Source organism: Diadema antillarum, unplaced genomic scaffold (assembly GCF_040938485.1).
Source record: "Diadema antillarum isolate AM-2024a unplaced genomic scaffold, OU_Dant_1.0 scf00000034, whole genome shotgun sequence".
In the NCBI taxonomy this organism is placed as follows: Eukaryota; Metazoa; Echinodermata; class Echinoidea; order Diadematoida; family Diadematidae; genus Diadema; species Diadema antillarum.
This window is the reverse complement of record NW_027270923.1, coordinates 959,010-969,596: the sequence shown is the minus strand read 5'-3', so window position 1 is coordinate 969,596 and position 10,587 is coordinate 959,010. Positions and strand designations below refer to the sequence as shown.

Here is a 10,587-nt window from a genome sequence, read left to right as displayed (position 1 = left end):
TCCCATCAATTCGCTGTCTATTTCCTTCTGTTTTTTTCCTCTCTCTCGATATCTACATATATTTCTTTCTTTCCCACACGCGCACCTTTTCCCTTTGTACTCATATATAGGACTTTAACCTCTGATACCCTGGAACAGTAACAACTAGGGTATATGTGCAGAAAATTGCACCCAAACGATGATCCCTCAAGTGTATAAATAGGGCAGATAGGTTGATTGTTGCGGTAGTTCTAAACACGAGCTCGCAGCTTCACCAGTCGCTCTATTTTCCCGGTTGTTCTCGACCACCTTTTACACCTGTCTGCCACAATGCCTCGCACGGGAAGGAGATGGGTCCTCGTCAAGTACTTCGAGGGTCACCCGAAGGATGGTGATGTCCGTCTGGAGGAGTTCGAAATCCCACCCCTCAAGGATGGAGGTATTATACTATGCACTATCTGTGTGTATGTACATTGTATATGTGTTTGTGTAAATCGTGTGTAAGTGTGAGGATGTGTGTATGATGTGTGTGTGGGGGGGGGTGTGATGTTTTATTATACCAAAGTACACGTATATGTGCATAATGGATGATTGATCATCTTTGTCTGTGAATTGTCGACTTCGGCAGTGAGGGATTTAACAGTTGATGACTCTATTATGGACTTGATCTGATGCGATCTGAGCCGTTTGACTTGACTAACAAAATTAATGATGAATTATCATGATGCTTACGTTATAATACCTCAAATATCTTGGAAAAAGCTTTATATTCAAGTTTATTTCAGGTCTTTCATTTTTCTTTCTTTAATTAAATGAAATTTCTGTTGTTATCAGGTTTGTGCCGTGTCAGGAGTCTCAGACATCGTTAATTCATGGCAACCTCTTATGGGGTTGCAATGAATAACACATTGATGACATTTATTTAGATGGCTTTAATAACGGAGACCTCTTTCATGTCGAACGGACAGCATAGAGCTTATCATATAGAATCATTATCTGCAACAGAGGATGGAGAAAATATTAGTACGGTGGTGGAAGGAAGGTGGTGCGTGTGGTACAAAATGTATGCTACAGTAGGAACCAAGATGGTAGGAACGAAGGGAAAGTAGCGGGGCGGACAGCAAGGTTGTCTAGACTGTGTGGAAGGAAATTATTACGAAGATCGATGCGTATAATGCTTGGTTGTATGTTTACGTTTGCCTCTGCAGATTTGTAAAGATTGTAATCCAGAAGTTAGCTTGTGCTGTAGCTACCCGTTAATACCAATCGGTATTGTGTGTGTGTGTGTTGATAATTATTATTTTATTGGTATATTTGATTCTCAGAGGTACTCTTGGAGGCTGAATTCCTGACAGTGGATCCATACATGAGGTATTAAGGCCTATGTTAGATTTATTAGTGCCTTCTTAGATTGTCAACTGATTATTGAAAAAAAATAATGAAAACTAAAATATTGCAACTTCTGCAAACCTTTGATTTCGTGTCTATTTCTTATTGATAGTGCTTGTATCTTTAATGTTGTTGACAGTTCAAGTGATCATGGAAAACGAGACTACAGAAATGTATTTTAGGCATGATAGTTATAAGTTTCTGGACTTTCAATAGTAGTGTATTTTAGTATTTATGCTTGAAAAACATAAAAGATTGCATGCTCATGTTTTTGTCTGCAGTGGTCGTAGTAATTTTTATACCAAACTCTGCAAACGACATGCATTTTTGGATTTTACTTAAGGCTGCCCCCACGTGGTTGATTATCTATTCAATGTGTTTTATTCACTGTGCTGATACTAATTAGAAGTACAGTGTGTTGTTGAAATAAAGGAAACTGTGGTGTAATTGTTGAATAATCAAACTTGTGACGAACTATCACACGTCACTGTGGTAGTATTTACAGAAACGGTTTGCTGAACGATAATATATCCTAGAACTCGGATCCGTTATCATGGGAGAGCAGGTTGCTCAGTAAGTTCAATTTTCTGATGACATTATTAAACCGGAAATGTCAATTAATCTGAAGTTCCATTCTGATACTACATCAATAACTGGATCGATAATCTCGATGTGCAGACATACTCTGGAACTTTGCGTCTCTTTGGAAAAAGTAAACATAAGAACATTTTGCATCATTCTACAGGAATATTAGGCGAAAGCTACAGAAAATGTCGAAATTTCAAAATTGTACCTGAATGAATGAGAAAAAAAAAACTTTTAAGGCGATGAAGCCTGCTCTACTCCAACTCCTCATTTTTTGAAACAAAGAATTGCAGGCATTAATCAGTCGACCTTCTTGTAAAAGAAGAAAAAAGTTTTTATTGACGTCGATATCAGGACATATTCGTCAATCAGTTGCAATTAACACACACACACACACACACACACACACACGCAAAATGTTATCACTTCGAATTACCTAGTACCCGCTGCACGCTATAAGGATGAGAAACAGCACTGGATGTCGGGCAGAAGCTCCATGGTCTAGTGGATGAGGCCCCTGATCTGAGATCAAGAGGTCGTAGGCTCGTATCCTGTTCGAGTATTTCCATTATTTACTTTATCATTGCTACCACTAAAACACTTTTCAATTCAGTGATTATTCACGTCGATGTAGGGCACTTCGTCAATCAGTTGCAATGAAAAAGAAAGAAAAAGACCTATGGTATTTCGTATTCTATGTTGTGCTTCGTGTAGTTCAGGTGTTTGTTTTCTGCATGTATGTATTCTTAATGGCCAATTCAAAGCGTTCCTTCATTTACTCCTAACAGGGTCATTGAGAGTCGCAACAAGGACTATCCAGTGGGAACATGGACGTTGCCGTTTTGCGGCTGGACAACACATTCGATTAATGACTGTAAAAACTTGACCAAAATGCCACAGATGCCAGACGGGGCCCCGAGATCCTACGCAGTCGGCGCCGTCGGGATGCCTGGGTAAGAATAATCCCACCTTGACTTCGATCATTATCATTATTTTTTACTTAGATTTTGACATTTCAATATTTGTATTCTCCCTTTGTTTTGTCCCCCCCCCCTCTCCACTCTACTCTTCTTTATTATGATGTTTCTATAATATCATATCTACAAAATTATGTGCACGTGCGTGCCTGACTTACGTGCCTGACTACGATATTCTGAAATCTTGACATGCTTGACAAGAGTATCAATAGGACCCATCAGGCCCCCATTGAGGCAATGGGGTAAAGTAACTGCATCTTGCTTCTTGCGTATAAGTGTATTGAACGCTGACCGTGACTTTTACATCCAGATCCAAAGAAAATGAAAGTGAAAACGGAAGTGAATTAAAAAATATGTGTAATCTAACTTATTGAAAGTTTGAAACGCACCCTTGCTGCGTTTGTCATACGGTATACACACCAACAATTCCATTCCAACACAACTGTAATTACATTAAGTACAGGATGAATCAGAGCTATCTTAAAGAAATTGTAATAGCTAAAATGAATTCTAGAAGGACTATACTGACACTGTAATTGATGACAATCAATATTCTATTAGTGAAGATTTTGTGGTTGACAAATTTAGAATGTCAAACGAGAGGGTCATTTTCGTCACTACCGAGCCCATCGTTTTAGAAAGCCGAGTATGCAAACATATCAAATATGTGAAGAATTACAGTGTCTCCGAGACAGCAATTAACTGGATCCATTATGCATGTTATGGGAAGGTTTAGAACATTACAAAACGCTCGCTCATTTCAAAATGATAGTGATAGAGAGTACAATGTATAACGTGTGCTTTCTGCACACAGCTTGTCGGCGTACTTCGGTTTCATCGACGTGGGCAAGCCTAAACCAGGGGAGACGGTCATGGTGAGCGGCGCGGCTGGAGCAGTAGGAAACATCGCGGGGCAAATCGCAAAGATCAAGGTATGTACATGATATTTCTTGGGCTTTGTTTGTATATAATTATTGTTATGTGACACTTCCTGCTGTAGTATTCAAATCTCAATGCCGTAGTGCAGCCTCTGGTTGCATAGGACTGGTGATACAGAGCATCGTCAAAGCGTTGTCTGAAACTTTGAGTGAATCAGTCAATAATTGCGGTGTCAGACATCTCAATACCTGTGGATGGCAAACCAAGTACGATTGATCAATTTCTGGAACCTAAAATAATAATTTATAACATGCAGGAATTGTCTCTTGTATGAGTTGGGAATTTCCCACTGGTGCAATGACTTCACATAGTAATACATGCAATGCCTGCAACCAACTCAAGCTGCCCAGTGTATTTTGGGATAAAGTGGACTTTACCACAAACTCGTATTGGACCATTTAAGATTTTTTTCGTTGATCCCATGTTTTAGTAACATTTATTTTGATAGGGACTGATTGGTTAACCTATAGATTTTTTTTTGTTGATATTTTCGACTTGACTAGACGTTTGAAAAATGATAATAAAAAAGTGAAATCAACTTGCTCGAAATGCCCTCAGTTAGTGGATGCAATTGAGGATCTGCCGACCACACCACTGAACCCTGTAGTTTACGGCGGTACTTTGAGAAATGTCCCCTCAACGGCGAAATACTGCATCGACGTGAGTGCGAAAAAGGAACAGTATAGGTGATTATATACATTTCTCCTCCCCCCCCCCCCCCCACCTCCTCATTCTACTCACTACTTCAAACAGTATACCCAAAGCACTGGAGTTGTCTTGCTAATATTCATCAATTTCCATATCCCCCTTTTTAAATCAGGGCTGCAAGGTGATTGGCTCGGCGGGAAGTGACGAGAAACTGGAGTACCTGAAAGAGATTGGGTACGACAAGGTCTTCAACTACAAGAAGGTCACTGACCTCGATGCGAAAAATCAAAGAGTTGGCGCCCGAAGGCATCGACATTTACTTCGACAATGTGAGTTGATCTGCTTGTAAGATTACTTAGTCTTATTAAAGGAAGTTTTTAGATCTCAGGTAGCATCTACCCAACTCTGTTTTAGGGCACTAACATAGTTGCAGAAAGTGAATTAAGGATCAAAATCACCACCAAGAAGGTTTTCATCAGTACAAGTAACGAAGAGCATGTCAATATTGTGAACCATATTATTTTTACTAGATTCACCGGTTTTTAACGGTTGATTCAAATAACAACGTCGAAAACCGCCAGCATACAGTTAATCACCTACTCACTCAGTAAAATATGAGGGAGAAGATTGAAGAATTTTTAAAAGGCTATTGTGTTTTAGGATACCATTGTCAAGAAATAGTTTTGATTTGACATGTAAAGCTAACGATGACATCCCTACTTCATGTTAAACAACTTCTGTTTGTCATGGATTTTCAGTATGTAGCATACACCGTTTTTTGACTTCGGTATATTAGGACCCATCAATCTTCGATTCTCATATTGTAAACTATAATGTTTCTTTATTTCGCCCCCCCCCCCCATTTCTTTCTTCATTACGTCCTATTTATAATAGGTCGGCGGTATGTTTTCTTGGACAGTCATCCAGAACATGAATAAATTCGGTCGCATATCCGTCTGTGGTAACATTTCCATCTACAACCAAAAGGTCCCAGAAAAGTGTAAGTAATCATTCCTCAAATGAGGTAATCATAATTATAAGCCAAATAAAAGCAATCATGCTATAGTCGATGGCTATTGTACGATATCTATGAATGAGAATCTCAATAATTGTAATCATGACCTCAGTAATACATTCCAGAGCTGATCCACAATTCAAATTGTTCACTTCCTATGAACTATTTCTTCAAAAAGAATAAAAAATCACAGTGGTCACATCTCTATTTTATCAGTTCTGTCATGATAATGGTATTTTACGAATTTCTTTAAAGGATTGCACGTACATCACTACATAATTATCATAATGAGTTTTTAATGTCTATTTTACAATCAATATCCTTGCTTAGATATTCTGCAATAATTCTAACCATTTATGAGTGTGCAAGTGCATACAGCGGACTCACGTTATAACAAAGTCTTCGTGACCAGCATTTTTTTTCGTTTTATCTAAATTTCATTTATAACGGAACAAATGACCAGTATAACTAGAGCGGATGATAATGCGACCTGAATTTTTACTTCGTTGTAACCGGAACTTCGTTTAACTTCGTTATAACCGTGTTCGTTATAACGGGAGTGCACCGGCCTATCTGTGCCTGTATGTTTGTTTGGACAATGCTGCATGCTCATGTTAAGAACATGAGTGTATTATTGTCGTGTGTTTCGTCATCTCCATCTATCTCTATCTCTGCTTTGTATGTTTGGTGTGTTTTTTTTTCAAACCGTAATGTTATACCACGCCTTCTTTTCTATTTGATTTAGTGCCGCCATTCTTCTCCAAGATGGTGTACGATCAGCTGAAGATGGAGGGATTTGTCGTCTACGAGAACAGGCCTCGCTACCCGGAAGGACTCGGTTATCTCTCCACCTGGATACGAGAAGTAAGTGCTATTAAGGGAGACCTCCAGATGATTTTCAGATTTTTACATTCGAACAACTCTAAATTAGTTATACTGTGGACAGAGTTTCAAAATTTACAATAATTGGGATGAAGAATAAGAATATTTTCGAAATTTATAACAAATTGCAATGAACAAGGATGATGACATGACAGAGTCACCATAAGAATGCATGAGTTGGGGCTCAAGGAAGCAGAACAAAAGACGAAGGCATGCATAGATCATACACAGGTGAACTTGCAAGCAAGCAGTATTGTAATAGAATTACACTGCTACATTTCTGAAATATGGGAGCCTCTTATGTCATCATCCTTGTTCAGTGTAATTTGTTTAGGGTTTTTCAAAGTATTGCTTCTCAGCTCAAGAATCAAAATAAATTCCACAAATCTATACATGGAGTTGTCGATTTATGTAATACATGATATGAAATTATAAAAAAAAATCGTCTGGAATGCCCCTTTAAGCCTTCAAGTGCAGCCGTTCATTGTAGAGGGCGCTTTAGCTGCAGAAAGTCACTTTGATTTACCTGGTGCTGACATTCCTTGCAAGGGATTGAATCGTATTAGTTGAGACGGGGATTCAGGTTTTAATTTTTTACAAGATAATTAGAAACCACTTATATGAGATATTAAAGAGCATGCAATTCTCAGAGCATTCAGGTATCCTGATGAAAATCGGTTTGAAATGGCTAATACCCTATAAATAATTATAAATATCCAAAAACAAAGTATAACAAAGTGGTCCTAATAAAGGGTGGGTCAAACCTTTCTTAGAATCTCTTTGATTCGGGATAACGCAGCCATTTCAAAACTACGATTTTCATCTAATAAAGATTGAATCACTTATATTTCATTAAAGTGTTCTTTTCATCTCACAAAAAGTTAAAAAAATCTGAATCCCCATCTTAATTAATACTATACCATCCCTTTAATACCAAAACAAGGGAATGATGGTGACAAAGAACGAATTTCGGCTTTCGTTTTAATACGTAGGTAGAAGCCATTCTTTTACCACTACGAAAATTACACTGCTTAAAATGCATGACAGTATGACAGTATGAGTTAACTAAAATGGTATGAGAACTATCAGTAAAAGAGACCTTTTGAATAGAAAGGGAGAGAGAGAGAGAGAGAGAGAGTCAGACAGAAAAAGAGGTTGATTTGCTAAATAGGCCTACTGTAAGATCATTACCAAAAACACACTGGTTCAGGTTAACACAATTTGTAAAGCACTTTAAACTTTAGCCAAGTAAAGATGATCGCACAAAAAAAAAAATCAAAGCCATTTTGTTGACATTCTTTCGTTTCTAATCAACGAAAGTCATTTGTCATTTGTCATTTGCACTGGTTGAAAGAAGGTTCCTCCCTTCAACATCTGGAATCCTCAATTGTTCGAAATCTTTAACACTTTATATAGACATGACATACTGTATCTTAGGATTTAAAGAACGACGGATTTTCCCTTCATTGTCATTTCTAATCCTGTTTGACTAACTCTCATTCGCTTCTAGAAAATATACACTATTGATGTTCTAGTGAAGTAAGCGCTTTTTTTTTTGATGGGGGGGGGGAGCTTCATTTCAGTGATCGAAAAGTAGAGCATGGTGTAAATCCGGTACACTTGTCATTTCATCAGTCAAATACGCCATCTTACTTTGGTTTGGCTTGATTATGTCCTCATTGGTTTCTCCCTCTTTCCAATTTTCTATCATTAATTTTTTGTCTTCTGTGTACAGGGCAAACTCAAGGTAAAAGAACACGTGACGGAGGGTTTCGAGAACATGTACAAGGCGTTTCAAGGCCTCTTCGTGGGAGCCAACATTGGCAAGGCGGTCGTCAAAGTGTGACGACCTCAGACCTCAACTTTGAAATTCTCTTTGAAAACGTAGCAGTGTCGAAAATAAACATATGGATTGATTGCTTTATATACTCGTTTTACATGATGCAAGATTTCCTTGATATTTTAACACCGTAATGAAGGTGGGAGATGGCGTCATGACTTTACATCATTATTTATTTCGCTCTTTTGTCTACATTGTGTAGCTGAAAGAAAGGAGGGTATCTTTTTTATTTCACTACAAACTGTTTAAATGCAAAACATAGTTGTATTTTGGGATGAATTCATCTTAATGTCGATATTCTGATTGTCGTGGAATTCAGCATTTATATCTTTATTCTTTTTGGGCGCAAGACCATGTAAGACTGTGAAATCTGCTCAAGGTCTTTGTTATTATGCTTCATAGAAACTGAGCAGTATATTTTAATATAACATTTTATATAATAATCATTCACAATTATCATCATTATTATCATCATCATTATTATTATTATTGTTATTATTATTATTATTATTACTACTGCTATTATTTCTTTCTTTGTCAACCTTCAATCCATGGAACGTGGCCCACTGTCACGACTGTCTCCTTCTTAACAACTCTCTATGGCACATGTTGCGTACTAACGAGAAATAAATACGAAGCTCCTTTCTGAGCAGCAATAAACCATTAATACTGATTAGTCTAATTTGGAAGTCGATAGGGACACCAAATTATCATGAATCTATTGCTTTTGCACAATACCATCGTATAAGCAACAACAACAAAAAAGGACTCCCGAACTATCTCTCATACATCTTTTTATCTCTCCAGTCTTTGTGGGTTGATCTATCTATACTAACAAAAGGAAAATGGTAAAACTATAAAAACTGTCATATATTGTGAACTTCACAAAGCTGTAGAATATTAAATGAGATGAATTAAAATGTGTTACAACATGTGAGCATATTAGCTCTGAAATTATTATTGAATAGACTAAAATGATGTGATTTTTTTTAGAGATTTTGAATACTATCGACAGGTCGATAGGTTAACGATATGGTTATGAAGAGTAGGCCTAGGTTAAAACAGAAAAGACTACATGAAAAACAAAGTTTCAAATTGTAATCAAAATAAAGAAAGACGATGATCAATGTATAGAACACCATGCATGACCACATCATTTACATCAAGATTGCGTCGCTAACTGTTTGTCGTTGGAGGTTTACACAGACAGACAACTAGCCTGAAATGTTTGGTCCACTCCAAAGCACCTCAAATGGTTTAAATGAAATCCTGAAACAAGCACTTTTTTTTCTATTTGCCAATTGATTGCCAGTGTAAAAAAGAATTGCTTTGACCTCGAAAAGCAACTGGATATGACATTGGTGTATAGTAAATACGGCTCAAATTTGCTCGTGAATATCATAGGATCCTAGGGGCTGTGAATATTCAGTCCGCGAATATCTAATACGCGGTTTCCCCATCAGCTCCATTCACAGTACACTGCACTATTATGCTGTTTTGCTGGGTTATCATCAATGATCATTGTTGAGTAGAAACATACAGTGGACAGCGATGCCATGAGAACCTTAATAAAGTGTTATGCTTTGGTCAATTCTCACGTTCGTTTCGTTTCTCTATTTTCATACATGACTTATTTTCACCTAAGAATAAGTTCCCCCGGCCCCTTCCACGAAAGATACAAACAGACGCCACAGACGTTCCAGTCTGTGGGTGTGCGTGAGCCTATGTGTATGTGTGTGCGTGTGTGTGTGTTTCGCTGTGGATGTATCTCTGTATTTGATCGTTTTTATCTTTAAATTATTTTGTGTCATATTTTTACATCTGTAGATCAATTGTCACTTACAATAAATTGACAGTCAAGTGGACTATTGCAGGCATGGTTGAGTGCGTGAGAAGTGTACTTGTCTGCAAAATGAGTGTCTATGTGCTTTTTATGTGTGTGTGTCTGTGTGTCTGTGTGTTTTCGATAACACGCCAAAAAAAAAAAATGGCATAGCATTCTGAGAGGGTCTCTTTAAACCTCTTAAACCTCTATAAAATGGTCGTGCGTGTATGTGACACTGTGTGTGCATGTGTGTGCGTGTGTGTGTGTAACTGTCTTTTCTAATTGTAAAGGGATGGTACAGCTTTGGTTGGGATGAAGATTCAGAGGCCCGTTGCATAAATGGTAACTTCCATGGAATTCTTGATTTTGATTGGCTGTTGAGTATTGTTGGCATGGTAGTTGCCATTGGATGGCAAAGTTACCATAACTGTAACTTTTATGCAACGGGGCCCAGGTCTTAACTTTTTGGTGGATCCCGCTTTTTAAAGGAAACCAAAACCCAAAGAGA

The 10,587-nt window shown here is 37.7% G+C and overlaps 1 pseudogene; it reads left to right on the top strand.

Annotated features, from left to right (window-relative positions):
• Positions 1-235: 235 nt before the first annotated feature.
• LOC139743571 (prostaglandin reductase 1-like) lies at positions 236-9,923 on the top strand (annotated as a pseudogene).
• The last annotated feature ends 664 nt before the right edge of the window (positions 9,924-10,587 follow it).